Below are 12,158 nucleotides of genomic sequence, written 5' to 3' on the forward strand. Positions count from 1 at the left end.
GGGCCGAACAGGCTGCCACCATACTGTAAAGTTGTATGATTAGATGACAGCATCCACCGTCTCCTTTTACCTGGAGAAGGTGGTGAAGAATCAGTGGACAGAGCTGAATATAATCTGTCGAATAAATTGTTGAAAGAGGCACTTTGAGCAATACTGGAATAGGCAGTAAATAGAGGGAAATGGAGCAAATGCGGACGCAGATTTGGTTATGTGAAGGGCTTGGTGCTCTTATGAAAAACTTTGAACACAGCGGATAAAATAAGACGTACGGCATTATCTGTCGATTTGGGTGAAACTGAATTGAACATCGGTGCGGGGGACATAGGGAGCTGTATGAAGCACAAGTGAGCCTCATCTACTGATAGATCTGTTTTTTGTTTGTAAATCAGGGGAGAGCGTGAACGCAGTCCCCCACTACCACAAATTTTGCAGTCGAGTATCCCGCATTTGGGGACATCGCAGGCGTCAGCACATCCGAAGTGCAATGGGATAGCCTCGTCCTGGGAGAACTTTTTTTTAATTTCAAAAATATACTTTATTCAGAAAATGATTTGATGGTCTGTACATTTGATCATGCCATACATATGTCCACATTTACAAACACAGATTCGACTTTATCCTTGTCCTTTACACTCCTGTGCATTTTTCAATCTTGTACATATACATATATTTGGCTGAGGCATCAGCAGAGCCCAAAAAAACGTCCGCATGGGCCCCCTGTTCTTCTTTAGGCAGGCCGATCTTACACGGTGGTCTTTCCCCATCGCGCCTTGGCGGCAGCTGCCCCAAGCTTCAGCGCGTCCCTCAACACGTAGTCTTGGACCTTGGAATGTGCCAGTCTGCAACACTCGGTCGGGGTCAACTCCTTCAGCTGGAAGATCAACAGGTTTCGGACCGCCCAGAGAGCGTCCTTCACCGAGTTGATGATCCTCCAGGCGCAGTTAATGTTCGTCTCGGTGTGAGTCCCGGGGAACAGGCAGTAGAGCACGGAGTCCCGCGTCACGGCACTGCTCGGGACGAACCTCGACAAGCACCACTGCATTCCTCTCCAGACTTCCTCTGCATAGGCACATTCCAGAAGGAGGTGTGTGACAGTCTCGTCCCCCCCGCAGCCACTTCGAGGGCAGCGTGCGGTGCGGCTGAGAGTCCGGGCATGCATAAAGGATCTCACATGCAGAGCCCTTCTCACCACCAGCCAAGCCATGTCTTGGTGCTTGTTGGAAAGTTCTGGCGATGAGGCATTCTGCCAAATGGCTTTGACAGTCTGCTCAGGGAACCGCTCGACAGGATCCGCCCTCTCCTTTTCCCGAAGGGTCTCAAGGACGCTACGTGCTGACCACTTCCTGATGGACTTGTGGTCAAAGGTGTTTTTCCTCATAAATTTCTCCACGAAGGACAGGTGATACGGAACGGTCCAACTACTCGGAGCATTCCGCGGCAGCGAGGCCAGGCCCATCCTTCGCAACACCGGGGACAGGTAGAACCTCAGTACGTAGTGACACTTGGTGTTTGCGTACCGGGGATCCACGCACAGCTTGATGCAGCCACACACAAAGGTGGCCATCAGGGTGAGGGTGGCATTGGGCGTGTTTTTTCCCCCATTGCACCGGTCTTTGTACATAGAGTCTCTTCGGACCCGGTCCATCTTTGATCTCCAAATGAATTGGAAGATGGCCCGGGTGACTGCGGCGGCACAGGTCCTGGGGATAGGCCAGACCTGTGCCACATATAGCAATATTGAGAGTACCTCACACCTGATGACCAGGTTTTTTCCCGCGATGGAGAGCGACCGTTGCCCCCATCTGCCTAGTTTCTGTCTCATCTTCCTGATCCGCTCCTCCCAGGTCTTGACGCATGCCCCAGCCCCCCCGAACCAAATACCCAGCACCTTCAGGTGGTCAGTCCTGACGGTGAAGGGGATAGAGGATTGGTCGGCCCAGTTCCCGAAGAGCATGGCCTCGCTCTTGCATCGGTTTACTTTGGCCCCCGAGGCCCGTTCGAACTGGTCGCAGATGCACACGAGTCTGTGCACGGACAGCGGATCCGAGCAGAAAACAGCGACGTCATCCATGTACAGGGAGGCCTTAACCTGCAGGCCCCCGCTGCCAGGAATAGTCACCCCTCTCAGGCTCGCATCCTTCCTGATGGATTCGGCAAATGGCTCTATGCAACACACAAACAAGGCGGGTGAGAGGGGGCATCCCTGCCTGACTCCAGATCTTACAGGGAAGCTATCTGATTCCCACCCATTGATTGAGACTGCACTGACAATGTTGGTGTAGAGCAGTCTGATCCAATTTCCGATTCCCTCCCCAAAGCCCATTTTGGAGAGGACATCCCTCATATATGTATGCGATATCCTGTCAAAGGCTTTCTCCTGGTCCAGGCTGATGAGGCAGGTGTCCACCCCCCTGTCCTGCACGTAGGCGATCGTATCCCTGAGGAGCGCGAGACTCTCAGAGATCTTCCTGCCCGGTACAGCACAGGTTTGGTCCGGGTGGATCACCGATCCCAGAGCAGACCTGACCCGGTTGGCGATGACTTTTGACAAGATTTTGTAGTCTGCATTTAACAGTGAGATCGGTCTCCAATTTCTGATTTCCTCCCTCCCCCCCTTCTGCTTGTAGACGAGGGTGATGATGCCTTTCCTCATGGATTCACTCATGGTACCTGCCCGGAGCATACTGACATACACCTCCAGCAGGTCCTGGCCGATCAAGTCCCAAAGAGCGGAATAAACCTCGACCGGTAAGCCGTCGCTTCCGGGAGTTTTATTCTTTTCGAAGGACTCGAGGGCCTTGGTCAGTTCATCCAGAGATAACGCCTGGTCCAGCCTCTCTCGTGTTACATCATCTAGGACCTCCGTGATAGAGGACAGGAACGACTGGGAGGCCGCGCTGTCGGTTGGCTTCGAGTCATACAGGCTGGCGTAGAAGGATTTGCTGATCCTCATGACGTCAGCCTGAGATGACGTTACCGAGCCATCTTCTTTCTTCAGGCTGCTGAGCACGGAGCTCTCTTTGTGCACCTTCTGGAAGAAGAAACGTGAGCACGTCTCGTCCTGCTCCACCGAGCGGACCCTGGACCGGAAGATTATCCTGGAGGTCTCCGAGGCGAAGAGCGAGGCTTGCTGGCCCTTCACCTCCTTGAGGTCCTCCGTGACATCGACCCCCATCGTCTGCAGCAGGAGCAGGTTCTGCATACTTTCCTGGAGCTGGGACAGTTTTCCCCGCCTCTCTCTCGCCTCCTGGACACCTTTGAGGATAAAGAACCTCTTGATGTTCCCTTTTACCGTTTCCCACCAGTCCGCTGGAGACTCAAAGAGGGGCTTCACGGTTCTCCAACCTGCGTAATCCCTCTTGAGCTCTTCGATGTTTCCCGGGGTCAACAGCTTAGTGTTCAGTTTCCACGTTCCGTTGCCCGCCCGCTGTTCGTCCTGTAGGTGACAGTCGGCCAGCAGGAGGCAGTGGTCAGAGAAGAACACCGGCTTGACGTCGGTGGATCTGACCGAGAGCGTTCGGGACACAAACAGGTAATCTATCCTTGAGCGGATAGACCCGTCTGCCCGTGACCAGGTGTATCTACGCTGCGCTCCATCTACAGGGGTGCTGAAGACGTCGTGCAGCTTGGCGTCTTTGACCGTTTCCATCAGGGCCCTAGACGTAGCGTCCGGTTTACTGTCCCCCCCGCCGGATCGTCCATCTGCATCAATGATGCAGTTGAAGTCTCCGGCCAGAATGACCGGCCTGGACGTAGCCAGCAGCAGTGGAAGCTGTTGCAGGACGGCCAACCGTTCACTCTTACCCACTGGGGCGTACACGTTGATTAGTCTCACGGGAGCGTTTCTGTATTTAACATCCGCGACGAGGAGGCGCCCGCCCACCACCTCCTTAACCTCGGAGATGGTGAAGTTGCCTCCCCGCAACAGGATACCCAGGCCGGAGGCGCGGCTATCGTTGCCCCCCGACCACAATGACGGCCCGTGGGCCCACAAGCTCGACCATCTCCTGTAACTGCTGAGGTGCGGTATCCCACACTCCTGCAGAAACAGGACATCGGCTTTGACGTCGGCCAGGAAGGCCAGCATTGAAACACATCGCGTAGCCGCTTTAATGCTACGCACATTTATGCTGGCAATTTTAAACCCCATTTTAACCGTTTACGGGGTTACCAGTGTCCATTTTCTTCTGGTCTTGCTCCAGTGGGGTAGCTGCGTGCATCCCCGTGGTGACAGCAAACTGCTGGACCTTCCCAGGGCTGAGGTAGTTGTCCGGCTCCACGCTGGAGTCATTTCCCCGCCCTGGTGTCATCGTGTCGGACCCAGGGTCCTCATCGCCCCGTTCTCCATCTGACAGCAGGGCTGTCACTGGGACGCTGCTCCCAGTTACCTGGAGCTGTGGGCCGGTGGGTACCCGTTGGTTCTCACCGGGTAGGGGGAGGCCTTCACCCATCCCCTCAGAGGGATCGTCTTTTCCTTCTTGGGCGGTGCTGCCCTCCTTTCTCCCCACGGCGCTCTGCCTCTTCCTCTGGTGGCGACCCTTCTTGCGCCCGTCCTCACCCTCAGAGGAGCTGCCTGTATCCTCATCTTTTAGGTGTCTCTTCCCCTTTCGCTTGGTGGCTTTGGGGCCCTTGAGAGGTTTCCTCTTCCTGTTTTTGACGATAATCCACTGCTCTGCCTCCTTTGATCCCTCCTCTTCCATTTCCTCCGTCTGTCTTGCAGGAGCTTGGGTCAGCTGCTGCATCTCCCCGCTGTCTGCCGCCTGCTCCTCTACAACCTTCCCTTCCTTCTGGGTTCCTCCAGACACCGTTCCTTTGCTGATTCGCGGTACCTCGTTGGACTTTGTCGGTCCGCGGCTCGTGTTGCCACCTCCGGCCATCTGTGCGTAGGTGGCGGCTCCTCGTCTTGTGAAGGCCTTGTACATGTGGCCCGCCTCTCCGCACAGGTTGCAGCTCTTTTCTTCCCGACAGTCCTTAGTCAAGCGACCCTCCTGTTTGCAGTTCCTGCAGATGGTCACTTTGCAATCCACCGCCACGTGTCCCGACTTCCCGCAGGTTCGGCACACTTTGGGCTGCCCTGCATATGTCAGGTAGCCTCTGCTCCCTCCGATTGCGAAGCTCGAGGGTGGGTGGAGGATGTTCCCACTGTCATCGGCCCTCAGAGTTACCCTGACCTGCCGCTTGGCTTCTCCCTCAACTTGGACGTACCTTCCCAGGAAGGTCAGGACATCAGCTGCTGGAACGTAGGGGTTGTACATATGGATTGTAACAACCCGATTCCTCTGTGCAGGAAGCACACACAATGGGGTCGCTGACAAGATGGAAAACAGCGGCTCCCCTTCCTTCTCCTTGAAGACCTTCAGGAGCTGTTCGCACTGCTTCACGCTTCTGAAGGTCACATCGAAGTAGCCTGCCTCAGGGAAATCCTGCAGGCAGTACACGTCCGCTGCTGCAAGGCCGCAACACGCGGGATATAGGGAGCCGTATGAAGCACAAGTGAGCCTCATCTACTGATAGATCTGCTTTTTGTTTGTAAATCAGGGGAGAGCGCGAACGCAGTCCCCCACTACCACAAATTTTGCAGTCGAGTATCCCGCATTTGGGGACATCGCAGGCGTCAGCACACCCGAAGTGCAATGGGATAGCCTCGTCCTGGGAGAACTTTTTTTTTTTATTTCAAAAATATACTTTATTCATAAATGATTTGATGGTCTGTACATTGGATCATGCCATACATATGTCCATATTTACAAACACAGATTCGACTTTATTCTTGTCCTTTACAATCCTGTGCATTTTTTCAATCTTGTATATATACATATATTTGGCTGAGGCATCAGCAGAGCCCAAAAAAACGTCCGTATGGGCCCCCTGTTCTTCTTTCGGCAGGCCGATCTTACACGGTGGTCTTTCCCCACCGCGCCTTGGCGGCAGCTGCCCCAAGCTTCAGCGCGTCCCTCAACACGTAGTCTTGGACCTTGGAATGTGCCAGTCTGCAACACTCGGTCGGGGTCAACTCCTTCAGCTGTCCTGGGAGAACCTTTTTTTTTTTTATTTCAAAAATATACTTTATTCATAAATGATTTGATGGTCTGTACATTGGATCATGCCATACATATGTCCATATTTACAAACACAGATTCGACTTTATTCTTGTCCTTTACAATCCTGTGCATTTTTTCAATCTTGTATATATACATATATTTGGCTGAGGCATCAGCAGAGCCCAAAAAAACGTCCGTATGGGCCCCCTGTTCTTCTTTCGGCAGGCCGATCTTACACGGTGGTCTTTCCCCACCGCGCCTTGGCGGCAGCTGCCCCAAGCTTCAGCGCGTCCCTCAACACGTAGTCTTGGACCTTGGAATGTGCCAGTCTGCAACACTCGGTCGGGGTCAACTCCTTCAGCTGGAAGATCAACAGGTTTCGGACCGCCCAGAGAGCGTCCTTCACCGAGTTGATGATCCTCCAGGCGCAGTTAATGTTCGTCTCGGTGTGAGTCCCGGGGAACAGGCCGTAGAGCACGGAGTCCCGCGTCACGGCGCTGCTCGGGACGAACCTCGACAAGCACCACTGCATTCCTCTCCAGACTTCCTCTGCATAGGCACATTCCAGAAGGAGGTGTGTGACAGTCTCGTCCCCCCCGCAGCCACTTCGAGGGCAGCGTGCGGTGCGGCAGAGAGTCCGGGCGTGCATAAAGGATCTCACGGGCAGAGCCCTTCTCACCACCAGCCAAGCCACGTCTTGGTGCTTGTTGGAAAGTTCTGGCGATGAGGCATTCTGCCAAATGGCTTTGACAGTCTGCTCAGGGAACCGCTCGACAGGATCCGCCCTCTCCTTTTCCCGAAGGGTCTCAAGGACGCTACGTGCTGACCACTTCCTGATGGACTTGTGGTCAAAGGTGTTTTTCCTCATAAATTTCTCCACGAAGGACAGGTGATACGGAACGGTCCAACTACTCGGAGCGTTCCGCGGCAGCGAGGCCAGGCCCATCCTTCGCAACACCGGGGACAGGTAGAACCTCAGTACGTAGTGACACTTGGTGTTTGCGTACCGGGGATCCACGCACAGCTTGATGCAGCCACACACAAAGGTGGCCATCAGGGTGAGGGTGGCATTGGGCGTGTTTTTTCCCCCATTGCACCGGTCTTTGTACATAGAGTCTCTTCGGACCCGGTCCATCTTTGATCTCCAAATGAATTGGAAGATGGCCCGGGTGACTGCGGCGGCACAGGTCCTGGGGATAGGCCAGACCTGTGCCACATATAGCAATACTGAGAGGACCTCACACCTGATGACCAGGTTTTTTCCCACGATGGAGAGCGACCGTTGCCCCCATCTGCCTAGTTTCTGTCTCATCTTCCTGATCCGCTCCTCCCAGGTCTTGGCGCACGCCCCAGCCCCCCCGAACCAAATACCCAGCACCTTCAGGTGGTCAGTCCTGACGGTGAAGGGGATAGAGGATTGGTCGGCCCAGTTCCCGAAGAGCATGGCCTCGCTCTTGCCTCGGTTTACCTTGGCCCCCGAGGCCCGTTCGAACTGGTCGCAGATGCACACGAGTCTGTGCACGGACAGCGGATCCGAGCAGAAAACAGCGACGTCATCCATGTACAGGGAGGCCTTAACCTGCAGGCCCCCGCTGCCAGGAATAGTCACCCCTCTCAGGCTCGCATCCTTCCTGATGGATTCGGCAAATGGTTCTATGCAACACACAAACAAGGCGGGTGAGAGGGGGCATCCCTGCCTGACTCCAGATCTTACAGGGAAGCTATCTGATTCCCACCCATTGATTGAGACTGCACTGACAATGTTGGTGTAGAGCAGTCTGATCCAATTTCCGATTCCCTCCCCAAAGCCCATTTTGGAGAGGACATCCCTCATATATGTATGCGATATCCTGTCAAAGGCTTTCTCCTGGTCCAGGCTGATGAGGCAGGTGTCCACCCCCCTGTCCTGCACGTAGGCGATCGTATCCCTGAGGAGTGCGAGACTCTCAGAGATCTTCCTGCCCGGTACAGCACAGGTTTGGTCCGGGTGGATCACCGATCCCAGAGCAGACCTGACCCGGTTGGCGATGACCTTTGACAGGATTTTGTAGTCTGCATTTAACAGTGAGATCGGTCTCCAATTTCTAATTTCCTCCCTCTCCCCCTTCCGCTTGTAGACGAGGGTGATGATGCCTTTCCTCATGGATTCACTCATGGTACCTGCCCGGAGCATACTGACATACACCTCCAGCAGGTCCTGGCCGATCAAGTCCCAAAGAGCGGAATAAACCTCGACCGGTAAGCCGTCGCTTCCGGGAGTTTTATTCTTTTCGAAGGACTCGAGGGCCTTGGTCAGTTCATCCAGAGATAGCGGCTGGTCCAGCCTCTCTCGTGTTCCATAATCTAGGACCTCCGTGATAGAGGACAGGAACGACTGGGAGGCCGCGCTGTCGGTTGGCTTCGAGTCATACAGGCTGGCGTAGAAGGATTTGCTGATCCTCATGACGTCAGCCTGAGATGACGTTACCGAGCCATCTTCTTTCTTCAGGCTGCTGAGCACGGAGCTCTCTTTGTGCACCTTCTGGAAGAAGAAACGTGAGCACGTCTCGTCCTGCTCCACCGAGCGGACCCTGGACCGGAAGATTATCCTGGAGGCCTCCGAGGCAAAGAGCGAGGCTTGCTGGCCCTTCACCTCCTTGAGGTCCTCCGTGACATCGACCCCCATCGTCTGCAGAAGGAGCAGGTTCTGCATACTTTCCTGGAGCTGGGACAGTTTTCCCCGCCTCTGTCTCGCCTCCTGGACACCTTTGAGGATAAAGAACCTCTTGATGTTCCCTTTTACCGTTTCCCACCAGTCCGCTGGAGACTCAAAGAGGGGCTTCACGGTTCTCCAACCTGCGTAATCCCTCTTGAGCTCTTCGATGTTTCCCGGGGTCAACAGCTTAGTGTTCAGTTTCCACGTTCCGTTGCCCGCCCGCTGTTCGTCCTGTAGGTGACAGTCGGCCAGCAGGAGGCAGTGGTCAGAGAAGAACACCGGCTTGACGTCGGTGGATCTGACCGAGAGTGTTCGGGACACAAACAGGTAATCTATCCTTGAGCGGATAGACCCGTCTGCCCGTGACCAGGTGTATCTACGCTGCGCTCCATCTGCAGGGGCGCTGAAGACGTCGTGCAGCTTGGCGTCTTTGACCGTTTCCATCAGGGCCCTGGACGTAGCGTCCGGTTTACTGTCCCCCCCGCCGGATCGTCCATCTGCATCAATGATGCAGTTGAAGTCTCCGGCCAGAATGACCGGCCTGGACGTAGCCAGCAGCAGTGGAAGCTGTTGCAGGACGGCCAACCGTTCACTCTTACCCACTGGGGCGGACACGTTGATTAGTCTCACGGGAGCGTTTCTGTATTTAACGTCCACGACGAGGAGGCGCCCGCCCACCACCTCCTTAACCTCGGAAATGGTGAAGTTGCCTCCCCGCAACAGGATACCCAGGCCGGAGGCGCGGCTATCGTTGCCCCCCGACCACACTGACGGCCCGTGGGCCCACAAGCTCGACCATCTCCTGTAACTGCTGAGGTGCGGTATCCCACACTCCTGCAGAAACAGGACATCGGCTTTGACGTTGGCCAGGAAGGCCAGCGTTGAGACACATCGCGTAGCCGATTTAATGCTACGCACATTTATGCTGGCAATTTTAAACCCCATTTTACCAGTTTACGGGGTTACCAAAGTCCATTTTCTTCTAGTCTTGCTCCAGTGGGGTAGCGGCGTGCATCCCCGTGGTGACGGCAAACTGCTGGACCTTCCCAGGGCTGAGGTAGTTGTCCAGCTCCACGCTGGAGTCATTTCCCCGCTCTGGTGTCATCGTGTCGGACCCAGGGTCCTCATCGCCCCGTTCTCTATCTGACAGCAGGGCTGTCACTGAGACGCTGCTCCCAGTTCCCTGGAGCTGTGGGCTGGTGGGTACCCCTTGGTTCTCACTGGGTAGGGGGAGGCCTTCACCCACCCCCTCAGAGGGATCGTCTTTTCCTTCTTGGGCGGTGCTGCCCTCCTTTCTCCCCACGGCGCTCTGCCTCTTCCTCCGGAGGCGACCCTTCTTGCGCCTGTCCTCACCCTCGGAGGAGCTGCCTGTATCCTCCTCTTGGAGGTGTCTCTTCCCCCTTCGCTTGGTGGCTTTGGGGCCCTCGAGAGGTTTCCTTTTCATGTTTTTAACGATAATCCACTGCTCTGCCTCCTTTGATCCCTCCTCTTCCATTTCCTCCGTCTGTCTTGCAGGAGCTTGGGTCGGCTGCTGCATCTCCCCGCTGTCTGCCGCCTGCTCCTCTACGACCTTCCCTTCCTTCTGGGTGCCTCCAGACACCGTTCCTTTGCTGATTCGCGGTACCTCGTTGGACTTTGTCGGTCCGCGGCTCGTGTTGCCACCTCCGGCCATCTGTGCGTAGGTGGCGGCTCCTCGTCTTGGGCAGGCCTTGTACATGTGGCCCGCCTCCCCGCACAGGTTGCAGCTCTTTTCCTCCCGACAGTCCTTAGTCAAGTGACCCTCCTGTTTGCAGTTCCTGCAGATGGTCACTTTGCAATCCACCGCCACGTGTCCCGACTTCCCGCAGGTTCGGCACACTTTGGGCCAAAGAGCATGGCCTCGCTCTTGCCTCAGTTTACCTTGGCCCCCGAGGCCCGGTCAAACTGGTCACATATGCACATGAGCCTGCGCACAGACAGCGGATCCGAGCAGAAAACGGCGACTTCTTCCATGTACAGGGAGGCCTTAACCTGCAGGCCCCCGTTGCCAGGAATACTCACCCCTCTCAGGCTCGCATCCTTCCTGATGGACTCGGCAAATGGCTCTATGCAGCACACAAACAAGGCAGGAGAGAGAGGGCAGCACTGCCTGACTCCAGATCTGACTGGGAAGCTATCTGATTCCCACCCATTGATTGAGACTGCGCTGACAATGTTGGTGTAGAGCAGTCTGATCCAATTGCAGATTCCCTCCCCAAAGCCCATTTTTGAGAGAACATCTCTCATATACCTGTGTGATATCCTGTAAAAGGCTTTCTCCTGGTCCAGGCTGATCAGGCAGATGTCTAACCCTCTGTCCTGCACGTAGGCGATCGTATCCCTGAGGAGTGCGAGACCCTCAGCGATCTTCCTACCCAGTACATCACAGGTTTGGTCAGAGTGAATCACCGACCCTAGGGCAGACCTGACCCGGTTGGCGATGACCTTTGACAGAACTTTGTAATCCACATTCAATAGTGAAATAGGTCTCCAATTTTTGAGTTCCTCCCTCTCTCCCTTCCGCTTGTAGATGAGGGTGATGATGCCTTTCCTCATGGATTCACTCATGGTACCTGCCTGAAGCATACTGACATACACCTCCAGCAGGTCCTGGCCGATCAAGTCTCACAGAGCGGGATAGAGCTCGATCTGTAAGCCGTCAGTTCCGGGAGTTTTAATCTTTTCGAAGGACTCAAGGGCTTTGGTCAGCTCGTCCCGAGATAGTGGCTGGTCCAGCCTGTCCTGTCTTCTGTCGTCTAAGACCTCTGTGATAGAGGGCAGGAACGACTGGGAGGCCGCGCTGTCGGTCGGCTTCGCGTCATACAGACTGGCATAGAAGGATTTACTGATCCTCATGACGTCAGCCTGAGATGACGTTATCGAGCCATCTTCTTCCTTCAGGCTGCTGAGCACGGAACTGCAGAGAAATTACCCAATAAAGCAGATAGCACACAACCAGATCGGGTGAAACTGACAAGCTATTTAGTCCAAGTGATTAAGATTAAAGGTGCCAGGTACAAGCAAAGATTTCTCAACATTGTTTGGATGTGAGCTTAAACTGAGAGCACCATCTTCTCTGGCTGAACATTCCACGTTTTCGACACCCTTTGTTGCTTTGAAAAACAGTCGCCTGTGATTCCAATGTAAACATTTCCACATGGCTTTGATTTACGGGACTTGCTTACTTACACTAATAACAGAACGTGTTTTATCAATGAGATGTGCTTATGATCGTTGAAACACAAGATAGATATCTGATTAGATTAGATTCCCTAGAGTGTGGAAACAGGCCTTTCGGCCCCAACAAGGCCATACCGGCCCTGTGGGAGAAATTAGCCCAATAAGGCAGAGAGCACACAAACCAGATCGGGTGAAACTGACAAGCTGTTTATTACAAGCGATAT

The 12,158-nt window shown here is 54.6% G+C and overlaps 2 non-coding genes across 2 annotated transcripts; both read right to left on the reverse strand.

The window, feature by feature from the left end:
- Window positions 1-386: 386 nt before the first annotated feature.
- LOC140455800 (U1 spliceosomal RNA) lies at window positions 387-551 on the reverse strand. Its single transcript, XR_011953049.1, has one exon. It is a non-coding gene; the product is annotated as a U1 spliceosomal RNA (small nuclear RNA).
- A 4,984-nt stretch (window positions 552-5,535) lies between these two features.
- Window positions 5,536-5,700, reverse strand: LOC140455775 (U1 spliceosomal RNA). The gene has a single exon (XR_011953029.1). It is a non-coding gene; the product is annotated as a U1 spliceosomal RNA (small nuclear RNA).
- Between the last annotated feature and the right edge of the window lie 6,458 nt (window positions 5,701-12,158).

This window comes from Chiloscyllium punctatum, chromosome 30 (genome assembly GCF_047496795.1).
Source record: "Chiloscyllium punctatum isolate Juve2018m chromosome 30, sChiPun1.3, whole genome shotgun sequence".
NCBI lineage: Eukaryota > Metazoa > Chordata > Chondrichthyes > Orectolobiformes > Hemiscylliidae > Chiloscyllium > Chiloscyllium punctatum.